Source organism: Fundulus heteroclitus, chromosome 21, assembly GCF_011125445.2.
Source record: "Fundulus heteroclitus isolate FHET01 chromosome 21, MU-UCD_Fhet_4.1, whole genome shotgun sequence".
Taxonomy (NCBI): Eukaryota; Metazoa; Chordata; class Actinopteri; order Cyprinodontiformes; family Fundulidae; genus Fundulus; species Fundulus heteroclitus.
In genome coordinates this window covers 23,459,006-23,479,480 of record NC_046381.1, presented here as the reverse complement: position 1 = coordinate 23,479,480, position 20,475 = coordinate 23,459,006, and positions in this window count along the sequence as shown.

Genomic DNA, 20,475 nt, shown 5'->3' with positions numbered 1-20,475 from the left:
GAACTTAACTAAACTACTAAGCAAAAAGAAGATAAAAAGAAGATAAGCTAAGGAACTATGTACATTCAAAAGAACACAGGAGACAAAAAAAGTGGTTGATTATCATCAAAATAATCCAGTCAATCCTGGTTCACTGCAGATCTGACTTAAAGAGCATGGAATGGAGTTCAATTAGCTTAACTAATTTAGAACAACATTTTGCATGTGTTTCAACCTATTTACTATGTAAATCCCGAGTTACACAAAATATTATTTGAGGAAATAACATTTTAAACAATGATTTGCTCAGTAAAATCATTAACTTTAGGGACGCTCAATTTTATTAATGCGATTATACCTCCAGGAGGCTAGGGGTCGCTGTAGCGATCGGTCACTAAAATCGGCTAATACTAAAGTTAAACAAAACGCCTTTAAATAGACATTTATATTCCATATTAATGCGGTAATGACGCTCATAGCACTATCGAACGATGGTGGAGCGAAACGAAACAAACTTTATGTTTGAAACAAGCTTTTTCGTGCCTATCCGGGAACCGGAAGTTGTCAGAAGCTAACAGCCGTTTGGCTAGCGGATTTTTGGTGCTAACTTTAAAAGCTTCGGCTTTATTTTAACGATAATGATTGGACTAATAACACAAACATTAGTATCCTATCAATGTATAAAACTCTTATGGAGATAACATTGTTATAACCATAAAAACACACGCAAATTACAACGGCAATGGCATGGTATCAACATGCTAGCGAGAAGCTACTCCGTAGCTCCATGTGTTTAAAAACAGAATGTACGCATTACACAAGCTTTCCAAACAACCATATGGCTTACCCTGTAGTTTCTCTGCCGAACCTGTCGATGCCTCTGTGAGTTCGGTTCACTTTGGCCATCCAAGGAAGAGCAGTGGTCCGGGGAAACCGTTGATACTTTCAGCAGCGGGCTAGCTCTTAGCAGCAGCAGACATGCAGCCAGTCGCAACGCTATCGGGATCAGCCGTCTGTGACCCGGTTGCAGTCAAGTCCCCGGTATGCAGCAGGCGATTTCAGCAGATTTTGCCCTCAGCTTGGGGAAGTGGGTCCTGTGCCAGCTTTTCAGCTCGGTCTGGAATCCGCTGAGGAAGTAAAACACAGCTGGCATAGACGGTGTAGGAGCCATTTGTCCTTTCCTGTGTTTATTGTCACCAGAGGCGTATTTCATTTTGAGCTCTAAGTGTCTGATGGGGGATGGGGTTATTTAATGTCTTCCATGATTCTGCTCAGGTTGTTAATGGGAAGAGGCAACAGTTTTCTACTGTGCTTGGTTTGTATTGATGTCGAATTGATGTGGATCTAAATGGAGATAGTGAGACAATGGACATTGTTCTGACAATAAATGACTTTATTATAAGTTAAACTGAAGATTGGCTTTATAAATATTAATTGAGCACACGTAAAACAACACCTTTCAGGAACAGCAACCAGTAGCCTAAAATTTAGGATTTTACCCGGTACAGACGGATTCGTTCACTTCGGCATCTGTTCTAAGCTGAAGTGAGAGACTTATCTTTGATTCGGCTGGCAGTTTCTCTGATGCCAGCAGTAACAGGGGGAGTGCTGGCCTAGTGGTTAGAGCAACGCACTTGCACTCAGAGAAGGATGCAAGCACCCGGTTCGATCCCAACTGCCTGCACTCTGGGTCCCTGAGTAAGACCCTTAACCCCAGAATGCTCCCCAGGCGCTGCACATGGCAGCTCACTGTTCCCCTAGGGAATGGGTTAAAAGCAGAGAAACCACATTTTGTTGCTTTGTACTTGTGACAGTGCAATGACAATAAAGTTGAATTCTATTCTATTCTAACTGAATTTCAGCTTGTGGGTCTTTCGGGCCCCATGTTGGCTGGTCAGCGTGGCTCGCTTCCCCAGCCATCCTCTCCTTCAGATGTCCCAGGCAGAAGTGTAGAGGAAAAACTGAGGGGTGTAGTCTGTGGGAGCAAGTATTTTAGCACTGATCGCACCCTGTGGATAGAGGGCTGTCTCTCTGGAAGTGTGAACACATGCTGTTTAAAATTCAGTCTGAATTTTGCCATGGCGCGATGGCATAACAATTATGTGTGATCTGGATGTAAGATGCATGTGTAATCATCCAGAAATGCAGCCAGCATAGACAAAATAAGAGGGTAAAGCATTTTCTTACTGAGATGTTTGCCTCCTTTGTGGATAGAAAAAAAGCAGTGCTCATATTCACAAAGATCCCTAAAAGTAGCTCTTAGTTACGTCATTTTAGGAGAAATCTAAGAATAAACACATAAACTTCTGTAACAATCATACAATTATTATGTAGATAATGTAAACTGAATCATCCTCATCAGTGATGGGCAGTAGCGCCGCTACATGTAGCGAAGCTATTAGTTAAACTACATTTTCCAGTAGCTTGACCGTAGCGTCGCTGCTTTATGAATCAAGTAACTTTCCTGTAGTGACGTTATTTTTTTGATCAAGTAGCGACGTAGCGTCCACAAACGCTACAAAATCCAGGACATAACTAAGAAATGAAACCAGGTTTGCTATTTTGAAGCAACATTCAGAGTGAACAATCAATCTGAGTTGTTGGTTGGACATGTTCATGCGCGAGCTTCTACTTTGCCTCTCCTGTCTGTATCTATCGAAACATGCGCATGCATACGGCAGTGGAACTTATGGCAAGCTGATTAGGCAAATTATCGTCCGTACAATAACGCGCAGGTCCAACCCGTATTTCACGCGAGCGCGCGTTTTTTACGTCACCGCGCGTTCTGGCTGGAAACGCGCGGTGACGTAAAAAACGCGCGCTCGCGTAAAATACATGCGGTGGCGTTTATAACGTTTGGTGGCGTTTTTTGCATATTATATTATTAGGAGGTTGTCTTTTATGCCACTAGATTTAAAGGTGTTTTACCCAATAAGAACACTGCAGCACCAGACACAACCAGGAGGTCCCTGATCGTTGGGGAAAGGCAGAAAGAAGATGCACCTTCCTTTCTGATCCTGTCTAAATCCTGCTTAGTTCAATAATAAAGTCTGATATTACACAAAACTCACTCTGCTTGTTCTCCCTACTTATGCCCTTGGTGCAGAAGATAAATTAAATCTTTAACAGAAATGTTATTATTAATTCTGAAAATATTATCTTGTGAATATAAATACAAAGCATACAGAAAATGCAGCTTTATTAAGTGACCTGGTTTATTTTATTTAGCTTTTAATTTCTTTTCAACATTTAGTTCTACTACTTGGCTTGTGCTTTGGTAGTTTCATGTTTAAAATGACAAAAGAAATATAAAAAAGCTTATGGTGCATCTTCTTTCTGCCTTTCCCCAACGATCAGGGACCTCCTGGTTGTGTCTGGTGCTGCAGTGTTCTTATTGGGTAAAATACCTTTAAATCTAGTGGCTGAGCACATAAAAGACAACCTCCTGATAATATAATATGCAAAAAACGCCACCAAACGTTATTAACGCCACCACACGTACTAGGCCAATAACCTTTTTGTTTTATTTCTAGCAGTAATTACTTCAGTTTGTATTTTATTATGCTGCTCATAAAACAATGTCTACACTGTGTTAGGTCATTGGCTGATCTTTAATAAATGTTTTAACCAGTGTATCAGACTCATTTTGAATTGATCTGACATTAGGTTGGTACAACGTTAAGTAGCTTCTGATGTAGTTAAGCTACTTTTAACACATTTGTGTAACTTAGCTTGCTATATTTCTATAGGTGGTAGCTTTTGTGTAATGAAGCTTAATTTATTGTTGAATAACTGATAGCTTAGCTCACTACACTGGACATGTAGCTTGCCCAACACTGATCCTCATAGAAGGAAATTCATAAGTTTCAGCGGCCCGACGGGTTTAAAGTGGCTCTATCTGACGCCATTTTATTGAAAATAAATAAATAATAGGTAACATGTTGGGTAATCATGGAAAAAAAGTGGAGAAATTTACAGAGAATATATAAGAGAGAAGAAAGTATTTTCTTTGTTGTATGATAATGTCAGTAGCCTAAAAGGTCATCTAGAAGTTCGCTTGTGTGATGCCATCTCCTCGCTTTTGATTGCTGCAGCACTTCTTGTTTTCCAGGCTGGTGCTAAAAGCACCAAGACGCGCTGACAAAAAGACCCATTGATCTGCTGCAATACTCTTCAAAGTCTGTGTATTAGCGCCGTGGTCAAGGCACCAATATATTTGTCAACATTTCTCTATTCTCCTCCCAGAGCTATGGGACAGATGTATTGCTTTTTTTCTCTATTTCATGTTGGTGATTTTGCCAAATACGACCACTTTATACAAGCAGGCAACCGCAGTAAAATGCTGAAAGGTGAGTGTGCGTTAATATCAAATTGATGAAGTATTAATATGACTGGTGGGTAAACATAACAATAAGGAAATCAAAATAATTATGGGAATGTAGATGAGGTATGTTCAAACTTTGATGTTCAGTGACCATCAATCATCAGGAATTTTTAGGCTAAGATTGGAGCTCTGTATGAGGGCACATAAGTGTTTGTTTTCAAAGAGGTGGATTAATTCATTCTTAGCACAGCATAATAAAAGCAAACATAAGATCCTTGGTTTATGTTTTCAATAAAGATATCTGTTGTCAGATCAAAGATTCTTCATGCGATACACTTTCTCCTCCTTCTGGCTCTTTAATCCGTGGACTAGTCAGCATTTTCCAATTAAGCAAGATGTTCAGTAAATGAGTCTTTAATTAGTAAATACATTTCTAAATGGTTTAAAAACTAAGAAAATAAAAAAAAATCACATATCACACTTGCATTGTGCTGCCTGCATCTTAAGTGGCAGTGGCCCAAATTTGACCCTACCCTACTGAAAAACTCTTCTTAAATCATTCATCTTTTCATCTCATAGCTAATCCAGCATGTATCTATATCCTTTAAACACTGTTTCACATATTGGTTTTCAACTTACAATACATACACTTGTTTTCAATTTAAATATTGATTAAATGCACTCATATTTCCTATGGTGAAGAATAAGGTGTTTTGTATTTTGAAAGCTATATTTTTTATTCACAAGAACTGCAACAGATCTAAAACATACACTGTGTATATCTAATGCCTGACTTCCTGCAGAGAGTGTAGGCTCAGTGGCCTGACAAAGAGCATAACATGTCATGCTTACCTTGGTTATGAGGTGCTTGGAGGAAAATTGCATGAGCTAAAAATAGCACAGCCTAAAGAAGCCTGAGAGCTAAACAGGCCACAGTTAACAAAATGCCACAGTGTGGGCGAACATCCAATATGTAGCTACAATATGGACAAAAGTCTTAATGAAGCTTAAACACTATACATGGGTAGCACCAGTTTGTATTAAAAATCATCAGTTTCATTAAACAAAGTACATCATCATCCTTTTCTCCGAAGGATATTTTTCTGTATTTCTGGAAGTTTAAAGTGCAAAATTAACTAAAGGCACAAGAGGAATATATCATAAAAATATTTATTCTCAAAATCACAAAGTTAACAGTTCAGCTGTAAATGTAATTATTACAAATCATCTAGTAACCCTGATATAAGCTGGGGTTGAAATTCAGCCTGAGAGTCTGGTTTGGAGAGGCCTTTAATCTGATTGCATGACAGATGCAAGTACCGTAATTTTAACATGTATACTTTTTTTATTCTTTCTTTATTAGCAGAAAGACTTTTTTTTCAACAAGTAAAACTACATGTGCATATGTATTTAATGACAGAATTAAAAATGTTCAGTTTATAAAAGTTTACTAAACAAGCAGCTTATAATTGTCATGTTCGGCTTGAGATGTTTTGCCCACATGCAGAAAACACTCGGGAAAACAGGTAAATTGAAAAAGGGTTTATTTAACTAAGGAACACAGAGGGGACTCAGCTACAGCAGGACAGGGCTCGAACGGGGCGTCAGGCAGGAGGGAGACCGGGTAATCTAGAGGGACAAGAGGATCAGTGACTACAGAAGGGGACAGCGGGAGATGTGCTGCTGAGCAACGCTTACCACTAAGTGAGGTGACCGAACCGGGGAGGTGGTGATGGGGATTCGATGTCGGCCTGGTCATGGAGTCACAGGTGTCCGGGAGACCGGGGAATGGAGGCGGCAGCGGATCTGAGCAGCACCGGGGAATCCAGGTATCCAGACCAGCGAGAGGAACCAGCTTGTGTCCGAGGGAGGTCTGGGTCCGGAGGAAGGAAACCAACTTGGGAGATATTCAGAGGAATCCACGAGAGGTTGGCGTCGGGACACGGGGAGGAACCTGAGAGACACAGAGGTAAGATTTTTAGCAACTATGGGTCGATCAAAAGGCTAGAGGCCGTGACTGGTTTGCATACCACGACGGTAACACTCTGGCATCCTCCCGCTGTCTGAGCACAGTTCTTATAGTGCTGCCTGGTGCTGCTCAACAGCCTGCAGGTGTGTGGGCTCTGCCCACCCGTCAACCACGAACACCTGTGGAGAAAGCAGCAGAGCCTGCAGCAAGCTGCACAGCCCTGCTGACCGAGTCCTGACACCACCCCCCCCCCCCAAGGGTCGCCACCTGGCGACACAAAGGAAGATGTGGACGGACGAGAGGTGAGGAAAGCATCAATAAGGGATCGGTCCGGGATGGAAGAACCGGGGAGCCAAGACCGATCCTCCGGACCGCAACCAACCCAATCCACGAGGTATTGGAAACCTCTACCTCGTGGACGGGAGGCCACGATCCGTTGGATCTGGCGTCCATGGTGGTCCTGGGTGGGTGGAGGGTTTCGGCCGGAGGGCACAATGGACTGGAAGTGACGGGCTTAATCTGGGACACGTGGAAGGTAGGATGCACTCGGGAGTGGGATGGCAGACGAAGACGGACTGTGGTGGGGCTGGGTACAGAGATAATCTCGTAAGGGCCGGTGAATCGGGGAGACAACTTTCGGGAGGCTGCTCGGGAGGGAAGGTCTCGGGTGGCTAGCCAGACTCGCTGACCTGGGTGGTAAGTGGGAGCTGGTACCCGCCTCTGGTCAGCGAATCGGCGGTTCTGTTCAGCAGTTTCCTGAAGAGCTTGAATGGTCTGAGTCCAAACCTGTTTGCAATGGGCTATGTGATCCTGAACGGAGGGAACGGTGATCTGGTGGTTGTTGTCGGAGAGAAGTGGAGGCTGATAACCAAGGGAAATCTCGAAGGGAGAGAGGCCGGTAGCAGTGGAGACGTGGCTGTTATGGGCGTACTCGATCCAGGGGAGGTACTTACTCCAGTTGGAGGGGTTCTTGGAAGTGAGACAACGGAGGGTGGTCTCCAGCTCCTGGTTCATCCTCTCTGTCTGACCGTTGGTCTGTGGGTGGTATCCCGAGGTCAAAGTATACCGGGCCCAAAGGGCCGCGGCAAACTCCTTCCACACCCTAGATATAAACTGGGGACCACGGTCAGACAGAATCTCACGAGGTATCCCATGGAGACGAAAGACATGTTTTACCAGGAGCTGGGCCGTAAGAAGAGCGGAGGGAAGCTTGCGTAGAGGGATGAGGTGACAGGCCTTGGAGAAACGGTCGATTACTGTGAGTATGACGGTCATGCCTTGGGAGGAAGGGAGTCCGGTGACAAAGTCTAGGGCGATATGGGACCAGGGGCGTTCTGGAACTGGTAAGGGTTGAAGGAGGCCGGCTGGGGGTCTATTGGATGATTTATTTTGAGCACAAACTGGACATGAGAGGACGAACTGTTTGACATCTTGAAACATAGTGGGCCACCTAAAGCTACGAGCGAGGAGAGTCTGGGTACGATGGATTCCGGGGTGAGCTGAGAACTTCTCTGAGTGAGCCCACTGAATGACTTGAGGCCTGACGGAGGAAGGGACGTAGGTGCGATTTGGTGGACCGGTTCCGGGGTCTGGGTCAGAAGGCAGGGCACGGGTGATCAGATCCTGTACCTCCCACTGGAGAGCGCCTAGCACGCAGGAGGGAGGTAGGATAGTGGCGGGTTCGTTCTCGGAGTCTGGAGAGGAGTACAGTTGGGACAGGGCGTCGGGTTTTACATTCTTGGAGCCGGGGCGATAGGAGATAGAAAGGTTGAAACGTGAGAAGAAGAGGGACCACCGGGCCTGGCGAGGGTTTAACCTCCTTGCTGTCTGGATGTATTCCAGGTTCCTATGGTCAGTCCAAACGAGGATGGGCTGCTCAGATCCCTCCAGCCAGTGACGCCATTCCTCCAAAGCGAGCTTGATGGCCAGCAGCTCTCTGTCCCCGACGTCGTGATTTCGCTCCGCCGGGGACAGACGCCTGGAGAAAAAGGCACACGGGTGAAGCTTCTGGTCTAGATCGGACACCTGGAAAAGGACGGCTCCAACTCCTGTGTCGGAGGCGTCAATCTCGACGATGTATTGCTTTGTGGGATCCGGGTAGATAAGAATGGGGGCCTGGGAGAAACGGTTCTTGAGGTCATCAAACGCAGACTGGGCCTTGGGAGACCAGGAGAATGGGGTCTTGACGGACGTGAGTGCGTGAAGGGGGGCGGCGATCTGGCTGTAACCACGAATGAATCTCCTATAGAAATTAGCGAAGCCGAGAAATCTCCGGAGGCCCTTTCTGGTCTCAGGTCTGGGCCAGTCGAGGACAGCACGGATCTTTTCAGGGTCAGATCGCACCCGCCCCCCTTCCAGGATTAACCCCAGGAAGGTGACGGAGGGCTTGTGGAATTCGCATTTTTCCGCCTTGACGAAAAGTCTATTTTCGAGGAGGCGTTGGAGGACCAGACGGACATGTTTGTAGTGCTCAGATGGGTCGCGGTAGTAGATCAGGATGTCGTCCAGATAAACGAACACGAAGACATTGAGAAAATCACGAAGGACATCATTCACCAGGGCTTGGAAAACTGCTGGGGCATTGCACAGGCCGAAAGGCATGACTTGATACTCGAAATGTCCTAAAGGGGTCTTGAAGGCAGTCTTCCATTCGTCTCCCCGGCGGATCCGCACTAAGTGGTAAGCGTTTCTCAAGTCTAGTTTGGTGAATATGGTGGCCGACTGTACTGGTTCTAGTGCAGAGGAGAGGAGCGGAAGAGGGTACTTGTTCTTAACAGTGATGGCGTTTAAGCCCCGGTAGTCTATGCAAGGACGAAGGGAACCATCTTTCTTGCCTACGAAGAAAAACCCTGCCCCTAGAGGTGAAGAAGAGGCGCGAATAAGGCCTGTGGCTAGGGACTCCTTTATGTATTTCTCAAGGGCCTGACGTTCACTCTGAGAGATGTTATAAAGACGGCTAGTCGGCAACAGGGCGCCAGGCAAAAGCTCAATCGCACAATCGTACGGGCGGTGCGGAGGAAGGGAACTGGCCTGCTCTTTACTAAAAACCTGCCCTAGGTCATGATAATGTGTAGGCACTAACTTAAGAATCTCAGGGTCCACCTGAGCGCTGGGCAACGCGTGAGCATGTGACGAGGGAACTGCCGACAGTAAACAATGGGCGTGACAACTGGGTGACCAGGCTTCCACCCTATGGTCGGCCCAGTTAATTTGCGGGTTATGGTGCTGAAGCCACGGGAACCCAAGTACTACGGGAGCCTGCTTGATAGGGAAAACTAAAAATGTGCTGCGTTCGCGGTGGTTACCCGAAACCACGAGTTCAAGGTGAGTAGTTCTGTGAGTGATCTGCGGGAGAACTCCTCCATCCAGAGCTGAAACCTGGAGGGGCGAGCTTAAAGGAACCGTCTCTATTTTAGACTGAAGAACAAAAGATTGATCTATTAAATTAAAGTCACAGCCGGAGTCCACTAATGCTGACAACGTAAACGTGGCCCGGCCAGAGACGACAACAGCAGGCAGACTGAGACGAGGAGGGGACGAGTGAGATTATTTGGATTGGCCCGCCGGTTTCTCCTCTACGACCGACGGACCTGATCTTTTGGCCGCTCAGGGCAATCCTTTATGAAATGCTCGGGGGAGGCACAATAAATGCAGAGCCGAGAGCTCATGCGCTGCTGCCTTTGCTCGGGCGTGAGTCTGACTCGGCCAAGCTGCATCGGCTCCGGTTGCGAGGGAGGCGCTACCGTTGATCTGTCGGGGGTCCGCTCGATCGGAGCCGGTCGAAAAACTGCCGGTCGCTCTGGGCGGCTCCTACCCCGCGCCCGTAAGCGGTTGTCTAACCGCACTGCCAGCGCGATGTACTCGTTTAACGTGCTGGGTTGTTCAACGCGCGCCAGCTCATCCTTAAGGGACTCATCAAGGGACTGGAAAAACACCGACTTTAGTGCACGCTCCTCCCAACCAGCCGCCGCCGCCTGTTACTGTTCGACCGAGTGCTTCTGCTGCCGGTTCTGTTTGGCCAGAGTGTTCTTCTGTCATGTTCGGCTTGAGATGTTTTGCTCACATGCAGAAAACACTCGGGAAAACAGGTAAATTGAAAAAGGGTTTATTTAACTAAGTAACACAGAGGGGACTCAGCTACAGCAGGACAGGGCTCGAACGGGGCGTCAGGCAGGAGGGAGACCGGGTAATCTAGAGGGACAAGAGGATCAGTGACTACAGAAGGGGACAGCGGGAGATGTGCTGCTGAGCAACGCTTACCACTCAGTGAGGTGACCGAACCAGGGAGCTGGTGATGGGGATTCGATGTCGGCCTGGTCATGGAGTCACAGGTGTCCGGGAGACCGGGGAATGGAGGCGGCAGCGGATCTGAGCAGCAACGGGGAATCCAGGTATCCAGACCAGCGAGAGGAACCAGCTTGTGTCCGAGGGAGGTCTGGGTCCGGAGGAAGGAAACCAACTTGGGAGATATTCAGAGGAATCCACGAGAGGTTGGCGTCAGGATACGGGGAGGAACCTGAGAGACAGAGGTAAGATTTTTAGCAACTATGGGTCGATCAAAAGGCTAGAGGCCGTGACTGGTTTGCATACCACGACGGTAACACTCTGGCATCCTCCCGCTGTCTGAGCACAGTTCTTATAGTGCTGCCTGGTGCTGCTCAACAGCCTGCAGGTGTGTGGGCTCTGCCTACCCGTCAACCACGAACACCTGTGGAGAAAGCAGCAGAGGCTGCAGCAAGCTGCACAGCCCTGCTGACCGAGTCCTGACAATAATAAAAATTAATTTTATTTGTGATGCACGTTTCTTCAACAAGAAAATTCAAAGTACTGTACATGAATAGAACATAGGAAAAGAAAAAAATATAGAGGGAAGCACACTGCAGTGGAATATTAGCAGTAAGGTAGGATGAGTTAGGCCTGGTCGAAACACTGTAAGAAAATATCTGCATGGGCTTGGCACAGGGAGATGAGCGGCTGAGTTCTTGCGAGAGCTGTGCGTAAGTAGAAATGGCACTAGACACATAACATCAATCCAATCCAAGCCAATAATTTAAAATTAAACAAAGTAAGGTTTCAATATTAACAACTGTTTTATATTTCACAATAAAACACACTAGACGAGGAGACCTTTACCAGCCTTGAGAGCTACTTGGACAAGTGTTTTGACAGCATCGTAATGGGGAAGCCGAAAAGTACCATAACCGCGTACACAACATCAACAAAACTTTGCCATTCAAGTTCAACCAGTGCGGCCTCAACATTCTTGAATCCATAGATAAGAAACTAACTAGACTGGATGTCCGTCTTGTCTTGGTAAAAGTTCTTCACAAGGAATTTCAAGCCCTGATAGAGTCGCTGGAATACAGCCAAGAAAACTAGCTTCCGTCACAGACCAGAATTAAGGGAATAAATCAGGAAGCTCACCGATGAGATGATTCAGCTATCCGGTGAAACTAGTAAGATGAAGCACCCATTCTGGACATTCAGGCCCACTGTATGTGAGTATCCCGGAGCAGCAAGAGGAGGATGCAAAGGAAACAATCCATGAGTTTCTCTGGCAGCAGCTTAAAATCCCGGTTTATCAGGTAAAACACATCACCTTCCACCACTTTCACAGGCCCAGAGGTAAGAAGCCTGATAAAACTCGGTGTTGTGCTATATTAAAGCCATGATGAAATAATTGATGTCAGATTGAATTCTGACCACACAGCCACAAAGGAGAGTTTCAGCTGGGACGGCCTCTCTCTCAGCAAAGTGCCTACTGTAAACCACACCCCACAGACCAGACCCTCACTTCTGTCTGCTTCTTCTTGCTGGAGCCCTGAAGGGGGGCTGCCACCCCTTCCTCACCTTCCTTCCTCCCTGAGACAAAAGGAGGAGAGGGAGACGGGCCTGAACCACGATGGGCCTGAAAGACAGGAGCCAGCACAGGGAGAAATCTCTCGTCGCCCGAGGGATATAACTGGGCAACTTAGAGTTAAGTCTGCTGTCTTAACTTCAGCGTAAAACGCCAGAGGGGGAATCCCTTCCTGCCAAAAACAGCTTTGTTTATTTCTCCTCAGCCTTTACAGGAAAGTGGACTCCAGATGGAGCTGAAAAGCCGGCAAGGACCCACTTTACCATGCTGAGGGGAAAAATCTGCTGAAATCGTGGCTGCAACCGGGTCAGATGACGCCGCAGAGCCCAGGCCTCTTATCCCAGGCCTCCGATCCCAACTATGTGTCAGCTCATGGCATGGTCTGCTGCTGCTAAGCCACTAGCCCGCTGATGAAGGAACAACGGTTCCCCTTTCACTGCCTTCCCTGGATGACCAAAGTGGACTGAACTCACATGAGGCACCGACAGGTTGGACAGAGAGAACCAAAGGGAAAGTTTACAGGGTCATTGGAAAATGTTTGTTAAAGGCGTTGCATGGGTTTTAAACAATAAAAGAGCTAATGGAGATAGCTCGTTGCTAGCATTCGGTACCATGTCATAACCAGGGCTCTCAACTCTCACGCATTGACCGTGTGACACACGCATTTCACTGACTTCACACGCTCACACGCAACACATGGCATTTCACACGCAAACATGGCATTTCTCACGCATAAAAATCACAAAACCCATCTGGGCTGCGGACGACAAAACTCTGCCGTCTGCTGAGCTGTTTCGGCTTCTTTCACAACTTGTGGCCATCAGTAATTCCTGCTGCAGTTCGTGTTAACAGAGCAGCAGGAAGAGCGATCAGAGTTATGAATAATTTTAGCAGTGTGCGATTTGCAAAAAAAACCAGAGGGGGGGATAATTTCCTCGATTAATCACATAATGTTGATAGGTAACTCGATAATATTTGCAAATTAATTCTATGTTTTATCCTTTTATTTCTAAAAGTGTAATAGCCTGTTTGGGCATTTTAATATGCAATTTTGCAATAAATGACACTAATAAAATACATGCTTGTACAAAAAATATTTTTATTTTGTTATTTTTCAAGCACTTTTGAGAATTGGAATGAAAACATCCTAGTGACAAATGTTAAACTCTGGACTATAATGGCTATATGACTCATCATGACGCCCTGATGTTTACACAATGTGTAAATAAATGTGTAAATAAATACCATGCCGATATATAATTTTTTGCCTCTTAAACAAAGATAGACATGGTATTATGCATAAACATATAAATTAATAAAAAATGTACATTTCAATAAAGTCATAAGTTTTGTTCATTTCTTCACTCTCTCTCTCTCTCTCTCTCTCTCTCTCTCTCTCTCATCTAATTCTGAGCTTTCACACCAACAACAATAATTTCTTTGAATATTTTTCCTTGCTGTTTATATCCATATTCATAGAGTTTAAGCCTGGAAAAAGGTTTTAAATCTCCAGGTCATTCCAGTCTTACACTTTGCTTGCAACTGGGCAGGAGCTTAGTACCCTGAATGAGACTGTTTAGCAACTGTTTAGTAACTCCAGGTCTTTCGTTTGGCAACGTAATTCAGCCTTAGTTTGTCAAATACAGAGACAACAAATTAATAAGCATTAAAGAACGGTTTATGGGTTGGGTTTCTGCAATGTTATCAGCGTGTTAAAAGCTCATCTTCAGAACCAATGTCTGCTTAAAATGGTGATCTGGACCATGTAATCTACTTTCAGCAGTTATCACCGGTTATTGCACTGTAAACTGCAGAAAATACGTGTAGAGTTGCTCTGTCTGCCTTTACTACCGTCGGCTCCTATGGCGGAGGGATATTTCAGCTGGATACAAAGTGTCTAGTGCAGGCAGGTCTCTTAATAACCGCTGTTTCATCACTTATTTTAGAGCCCAAATAAGCGATTTAACTTTCAGAAACATGCCCAAAAAAACGCAACCCGTGACTTATAAAATTTACAAGCGCCTTTAGAATAAAAGAAGCCCAAAGTCACATTAAATGAACAGTCTGTGCAACAGTGAGCGCGGGTCTGTTTTGCTACAGTCTCTAGCTCTCTTGAAACTACGGAAAGCGCCGAGGGTAAAAGAAACACAGTCCGGGAGCGCGGTGGGGAAAAACATTAGGGAACGGTGTGTGTATTTTGACGCGCGATTAACGGCGACAAAGAAAATTTCGGCGTTGTGGTCTTAAGCGTTAAAACTGACAGCCCTAATTTATATAAATTTTTAAATTAAGACCAGAGGGGGGGGGGGGGGGGATGTATCCCCCCCAGGGATAAAACATGACTGACCAGAGGGGGGGACGTCACAAGCAGAGGGGGGGGTAAATCCCGCCCATCCCCCCCGGCAAATCGCACACTGAATTTTAGTCTTAACCAGCGGTGAAAGTGAGCCGGTAAGGTCCTGTACTGCGTACACAGTGGGGGGGGGGGGCTGCTGCCAGATGAATCCTTCATTCAGAAACCAGTCATGGCTGCACACTGAATCATAAAACAGTTCTGCTAACCAGATGCAGTTTAAAACGCCACTTAGTCTGTTTATAAGTTTAGTTTTTATTAATTCTGCATTTTTTAACTACATGCACCGTATTTCTGTGCCTCAGCGCTTGCTCACCCCCCCCCCCCCCTCCTGTGCTAGTTAAAGTTAATAGGAGAGTTAGTAGCTGTGTTTCATGCTCTTTCGTTTTTAACAACATAGAATCAGTGGCGCTTCGGTGGGCTGCTGCCTCACGCTTTAATTCAGGTGCGCACTTTTAAGGGAAATTTTAAAGAACTTGTAACATCAGGGCTTCATCTCAGACCTGTCAGTCCTCCTCTCCCCTCTATAGGAGTCCTTTACAGTATTTATGCATTTTCCCCATTGTTTATCCCTCGCACGCAGCACACCAACGGGGGTAAAATCCGCCCACCTAACCGCCCAGAGCGCACTGAAGAGAGCAATAGAGATTTGTCTGGTCAGCGCAGCGACTGAGATGAGAAACCTGTCGCTGTGAAAGGTAATAATGGTTATACACTGTAATAGTCTAGAAGTGCATTGAGCTGAAAAGAGGGACACATCAGCAGCTGGATCGTGCGTAAAGACGCAGCGCGAACCTCTGTGTGCTTCAGTGTTGCTGCTGAGGGGAAAATGTTGACCATAAAGGCTTGATGAAACTCAGCCTGATTCACCAATCAGGTTATAGATCTACAATGATAAAAAAATCCCATAGATGAATGTTTAACAGTGTAATAATTCAGTTAATATCTTAAAACTACTTTATTTTATTCAGTATTATTTGAACAATTGTGTGTTCACAAAGTAATACATGTCTACTTCAATGTCTGGTGGGATAAAAATGAGATGGAGTTGACTCCACTGGCTCTTCCAGTGTCCAGTTAACCACACCCCAAATAAGCCCCGCCCCCAAAATTAACATCATCTCACTCTTAACTTTTGATAAAAGTTGAGAGGTCCGTTTATAACAAATGTTATCTCCACGAGGGTTTCATACATTGATGGGACATTAATGTTAACGTTATCCGGCCCACTCATTATGACTAAAATAAAAAACTAAGCTTTTATTTGTTAGCGCCGAAAGTCCGCTAGCCAAAATGCTATTAGCGTCTGCTAGCTTTTGATTTCCGGACATTCAAAGGAGCTTGTTTAAAAGCATAACGCTTGTTTGTTTCGCTCCACCGTCGTTCAATAAAGCTATGAGCCTTATTCCCACATTAATATTGAATATTAATGTCGATTTAAAGGCATTTTGATCACTTTAGGATTAACCGATTTTAGCGACCGAGCGCCACAGCGTCCCCGAGCTCCCGGAGGTATCATTGCATTGATAAATTCAAGCGCTCCTAAAGTAATCATTTTACTGAGCAAATCAGTCTTTAGAATGTTATCTACTCAAAATAATGTTCTGGTTAACTTGGTATTTGCATTGTGAGTGGGTTCAAACACAAGCTAATTTAACCCCAATTCACCTTCTTTAAGACAAACTTTGGTTCTTTAACTTAAACAAAATATTATTTCATCAAATAATGTTTTGTTTAACTCAGGATTTGCATTGTGAATGGATTGAAACACATGCCAAATGTTTTCCTAAATTAGTTCAGCTAATTTAGCTCCATTCCTTTGTAATTGTTTCACCGTGTCCCGTCTACGGTGAAGCACCCTCGGTGGAGCCAGTTCTTTTTACCCAGTCAGGCGACCCCCACTTACTTATTACCTTGAATGTAGGATGCATAAAACAGACAAGTATGCTTTTAGTTATATTTTATCTACGTAAAGACAGAGAAATAGTTACAGTCACACCAGCGCTGATGGGTTCCTGATCGGCAGGAAGCCTCGATTGCTCATCACACAAACATTATATAGGTATCTAGGTACACACCCATACAAGGGCGGTACACATCCAAACTGTGACATCAACAGAGAAACTGTGTCACCTCCGGGGTGGTATCTGATAGATATGTGCCAATCTTTTGGGTCAGTGCCATCTAAGTGTGCCATGCAGTTCTGGGATAAACAGCTCGTTCCACTTGACCTCGTTGATATCCTAACAGACCCCCTGATGATGTGTCATAATGGCACATCACCAAAGATGATCAACCAGTGGAACGACAACTCTCAGTCTGTCCCTCTCCCAGAACAGTCGGTCATTCCGTCCAGTCCAAGCAATCCAAGCACGTCAGCTTCCGGCTTCCAGAGTCCATCCATCCGTGATCTCCATGGCAGTCGATAGTGCGGCTCAGTCTCTGGGGTCACACAGTCTCTGCTGGTGTGCCCAAAAGGCACTTTGTAAAAAACAGTCCAGTTGTCCGTTAGCCCCCCCTGTTCCAAGAAATGGACCGGACAAACCACAATGGAAACATCTTAGCATCAATCAGCATGAATACTTCATAATTCAGCATTTTTTACTCAACACCACAGTCCAAGCATTTTATCTACAATTTAGGGTTCAACTATTTGAGCTAGGCCTGTTTTAGGTTCCTATGCGCACATTATTTTATGTTTACTTTTGACTAAATAAACTAAGACTGTTCATTAACCAAGGCCAAATTCGTCTACTCTACCTCCACCCCAAGAAACCTCCTACTTGGCCCTCCACTCTCCATTCCTATGGACAAACATCCATCACTTTCAAACCTCACAAATCCAAGAGTACCAGTAGAGGGCATCAGAGGGCGGGCTGAGCCTCCAGCAGAAAAACCCCATCTCTCTAAGAAATGGTAAAAAACCCGATAGAGCCCACTCTAGGGCACTCGCACTCTGGGCCAATCTGAGCGAGAAGACACCCTGTATTGAATCTAACAATTAGCCTTACCGAGTAATTTATGGATCTGTGATAGCCATCAGATCCTGGCTCTCTATATAACAAAGCAAAAAGATTGCAATTGCAATTATTGTGCTCTTAGCTTAACCTCCTTTACTGTAATCATTAGATCTTCCATTTACTCTTATATCAAGGGAGAAATCTGAAAGTTCAACATTACCTGCAGCAGCATTTCTCTATAATCCTTTCCCATGTGTGTCTCACCTTACAATGTCCAACAGTTGAAAAATCTCTGCAACAGAAATTTATCATCATATGTTTCATGGCTACTATGACACGGTTCATCTCAATTTATTTAGCGCACAGGGAATTGTATTAAAACCTTTCAGAAACTTCTTACTGAACCAGCTCTAAACTACTTCACATTTTCCTAAAAAGCCCAACAGAAAAACCCTTAAGTTTGTAAAAGAAAGCTCTACTATATATATTTGCAGAATAATGTTGTGATATTAATCAGAAGCAGCCTTATGTACTTCTTGTCTTATTTTGAAAAGCTCAGCTGAGAAAAAAGGAAGTGTGTGCATGCCCCTCACGCACACAAAGTCGTGATTGGTTGCTATTCAGGAAGTGGGTGTAGCCCAGGGCGGAGACAGGAAGTAGTTCTGTGAATCAGTTTCAGCTTGACGTGCATCAACCCAAAAGACTTGTAGTTGAATGCGCCCTCCACCTGAAGCGAAGAGCAATTCTAAACCCAATAATTCTTGATTTTTTAATCACTTCTGCTTGTTTTAACAGACAGCTTTTGGAAACAACCCTGGTTGTATTTTATGTCCGCCTGTTTGAATCTTGTTTGAAACAAACCTTTAAACTGTAGTATGCTGTGAGCAGTAACTCATTGTTGCTTATTAAACACATCGCCCCCTGACCATGTAAGAAGCTGCATACTGCTCTAGGTCTTTAAACCTTTTTCAGTCCTTCAACATTAGTTTAATAGATAATACATCCAAGCATAATTTTATCCCCAAGTAAACAACCCTTTAACAAGTATCTAGTTCTTGTTCTCATGTGTTTAGTTTATCCTTGAAAAACTTTAAGCAGACCTTAAAGCAGACCTTACTACAAGTGATTTTCTTTCCTTGTCATTTATCTATTAATACTACTGTTTCTTTTTTTACAGTTTTTCCAAATTTAGGATCTGTGTTTTGTTAACACCCAGTGATCTATAAATCCTTATTTTATGTTTGCACCGTGTTGTCCCAGCAGATTAAAAATCCCCATTCTATAATTTGCTTTTATGTTTCATCAATCACTGTCTGTTGTGATTATTGAAGAAATTGTGCAGTTCCCATGAACCCTCTTAAATATTGACCCCCCGTTGGTAAATGATCAGCATTAAGTTTTGCCCTTTATCTAATTATTTGTTTAGCCTTGTTATCTGCACCTTAAATTGACGAACAGTGGAATTCTTTGTTTGAACACGTCTCTGTGTCCGTATTTGTTTAGGCCTCTATAATTCTGTTCTTTGTGTTTTAAGCGTGAACCTGGTCAGGATAGAGAAAGTCATCTCCGATGCTCCTTTTGGCAACCCCAGCAAACCCAAACATAAAATTTTTCACAGTCAGTGTTAGGTTACAGGTAATCCCTGTGGGAACACGACGTCGTTTCCTTTGTTCAACCTGGTTGCAAGCGCCTGGGTCATCGAAACACTCCACCACCTGCAACAAATCTCTGACATTTTCAAACCACAGCAGCGATTCCTGGGTGTCCCACACCCTCTGTCTGTGAAATGTCTCTCGTCGTAAGCCCAGGCTTTCAGTTTATCTCCTGTTAAGGGTCCCGCTTTCGAGCCCATTAACCCATCGTTGAATCCCCGTTTTCAAATGTTCTTTTGTTAGGAGTCCAAGAGTGTGTTCTAGGTGCGTTTCCTGAACGCCAACCTCTCCATGTCATGTTCGTGAAACCTTGTAGTTGAATTCCATCACCTGTGAAGCAAAGCAGTCATGCATAGTTCTTTTCAAGATGTTCTTTATCACAGCAGGAGTGTCACTGTCTGATGCCATTGCAGCTCTGATGTTCCTCAGAGCCAACCTTCATGCATTGATATCATGTTGAAGCTGTTATCCTCCTATCATCATCTTGTGTCCAGGAGTCGCTTCTGCTGTCCTGACTAGATACCAAATGTCCAACTAATCTAATTGACCTCATTTCTTTTCTGCATGTATGCAAGAGGATAATCGTTAGATTATCCAGGTCTAAAAGACCTCAAGGGTAATAGATGGCTAAACTATGTTTATGTGTTTTTTTTTCCTTCTGGATGTTTTAACATTTAGTTAAAGGACAACTATTGTGCTATTTTTTGTTCAAACAGAGAGATGTTAAGTCTCCTCAAACCTTTTAGGTAACTGCGTACAATTCCATACTATTTACACTGGTGCTTTAATCCCTAATTTACCCAAGTTATTTAGTAGAATAAGGCATTAATCTAATCTTGCGGTTTTATCCATTTAAATCCTTAACCTTTGTGGTGCTTTATTGATGTCTGCCGGAGTGGCAGATTTTACAGGCATCCTAATTATTATGTCCATAGTTGCGCCTCTGCTTACTTTAAGATACCCAGTAAATGTTGTGCTCACAATTTCTCCTTCGCTTGAACAAGGTTAAAAGGTTTAGAGTTTATTCTGCTTATATTGAAAAATTAGCTTGCTCACTCGTTCGTTCATTCGTTTATGCTATTAACTGTTGCTGTAATGCCTACTTTAACTTTTTCGCCCACTAGTTTTTTCATGATCATAATTATCGCTCATTGATGTAGATGTATTTTTTCCCATTTCATCTGAATTGCATACATTGTTCTTATCCATTTTCCTTTTACGTTTAAACGGCCCCTCTATGTATCCCACTCCTTACTTTAATCACCAATACTCATAAGTTGTTGAACCGGTTTTAGGTTTAGCATAATTTCTTAAACTTCTCTATGCTCTCATCAGGTAAATTAACATTTTGGTGCAAAATGAATGTCTTTTAGCGGTGTCC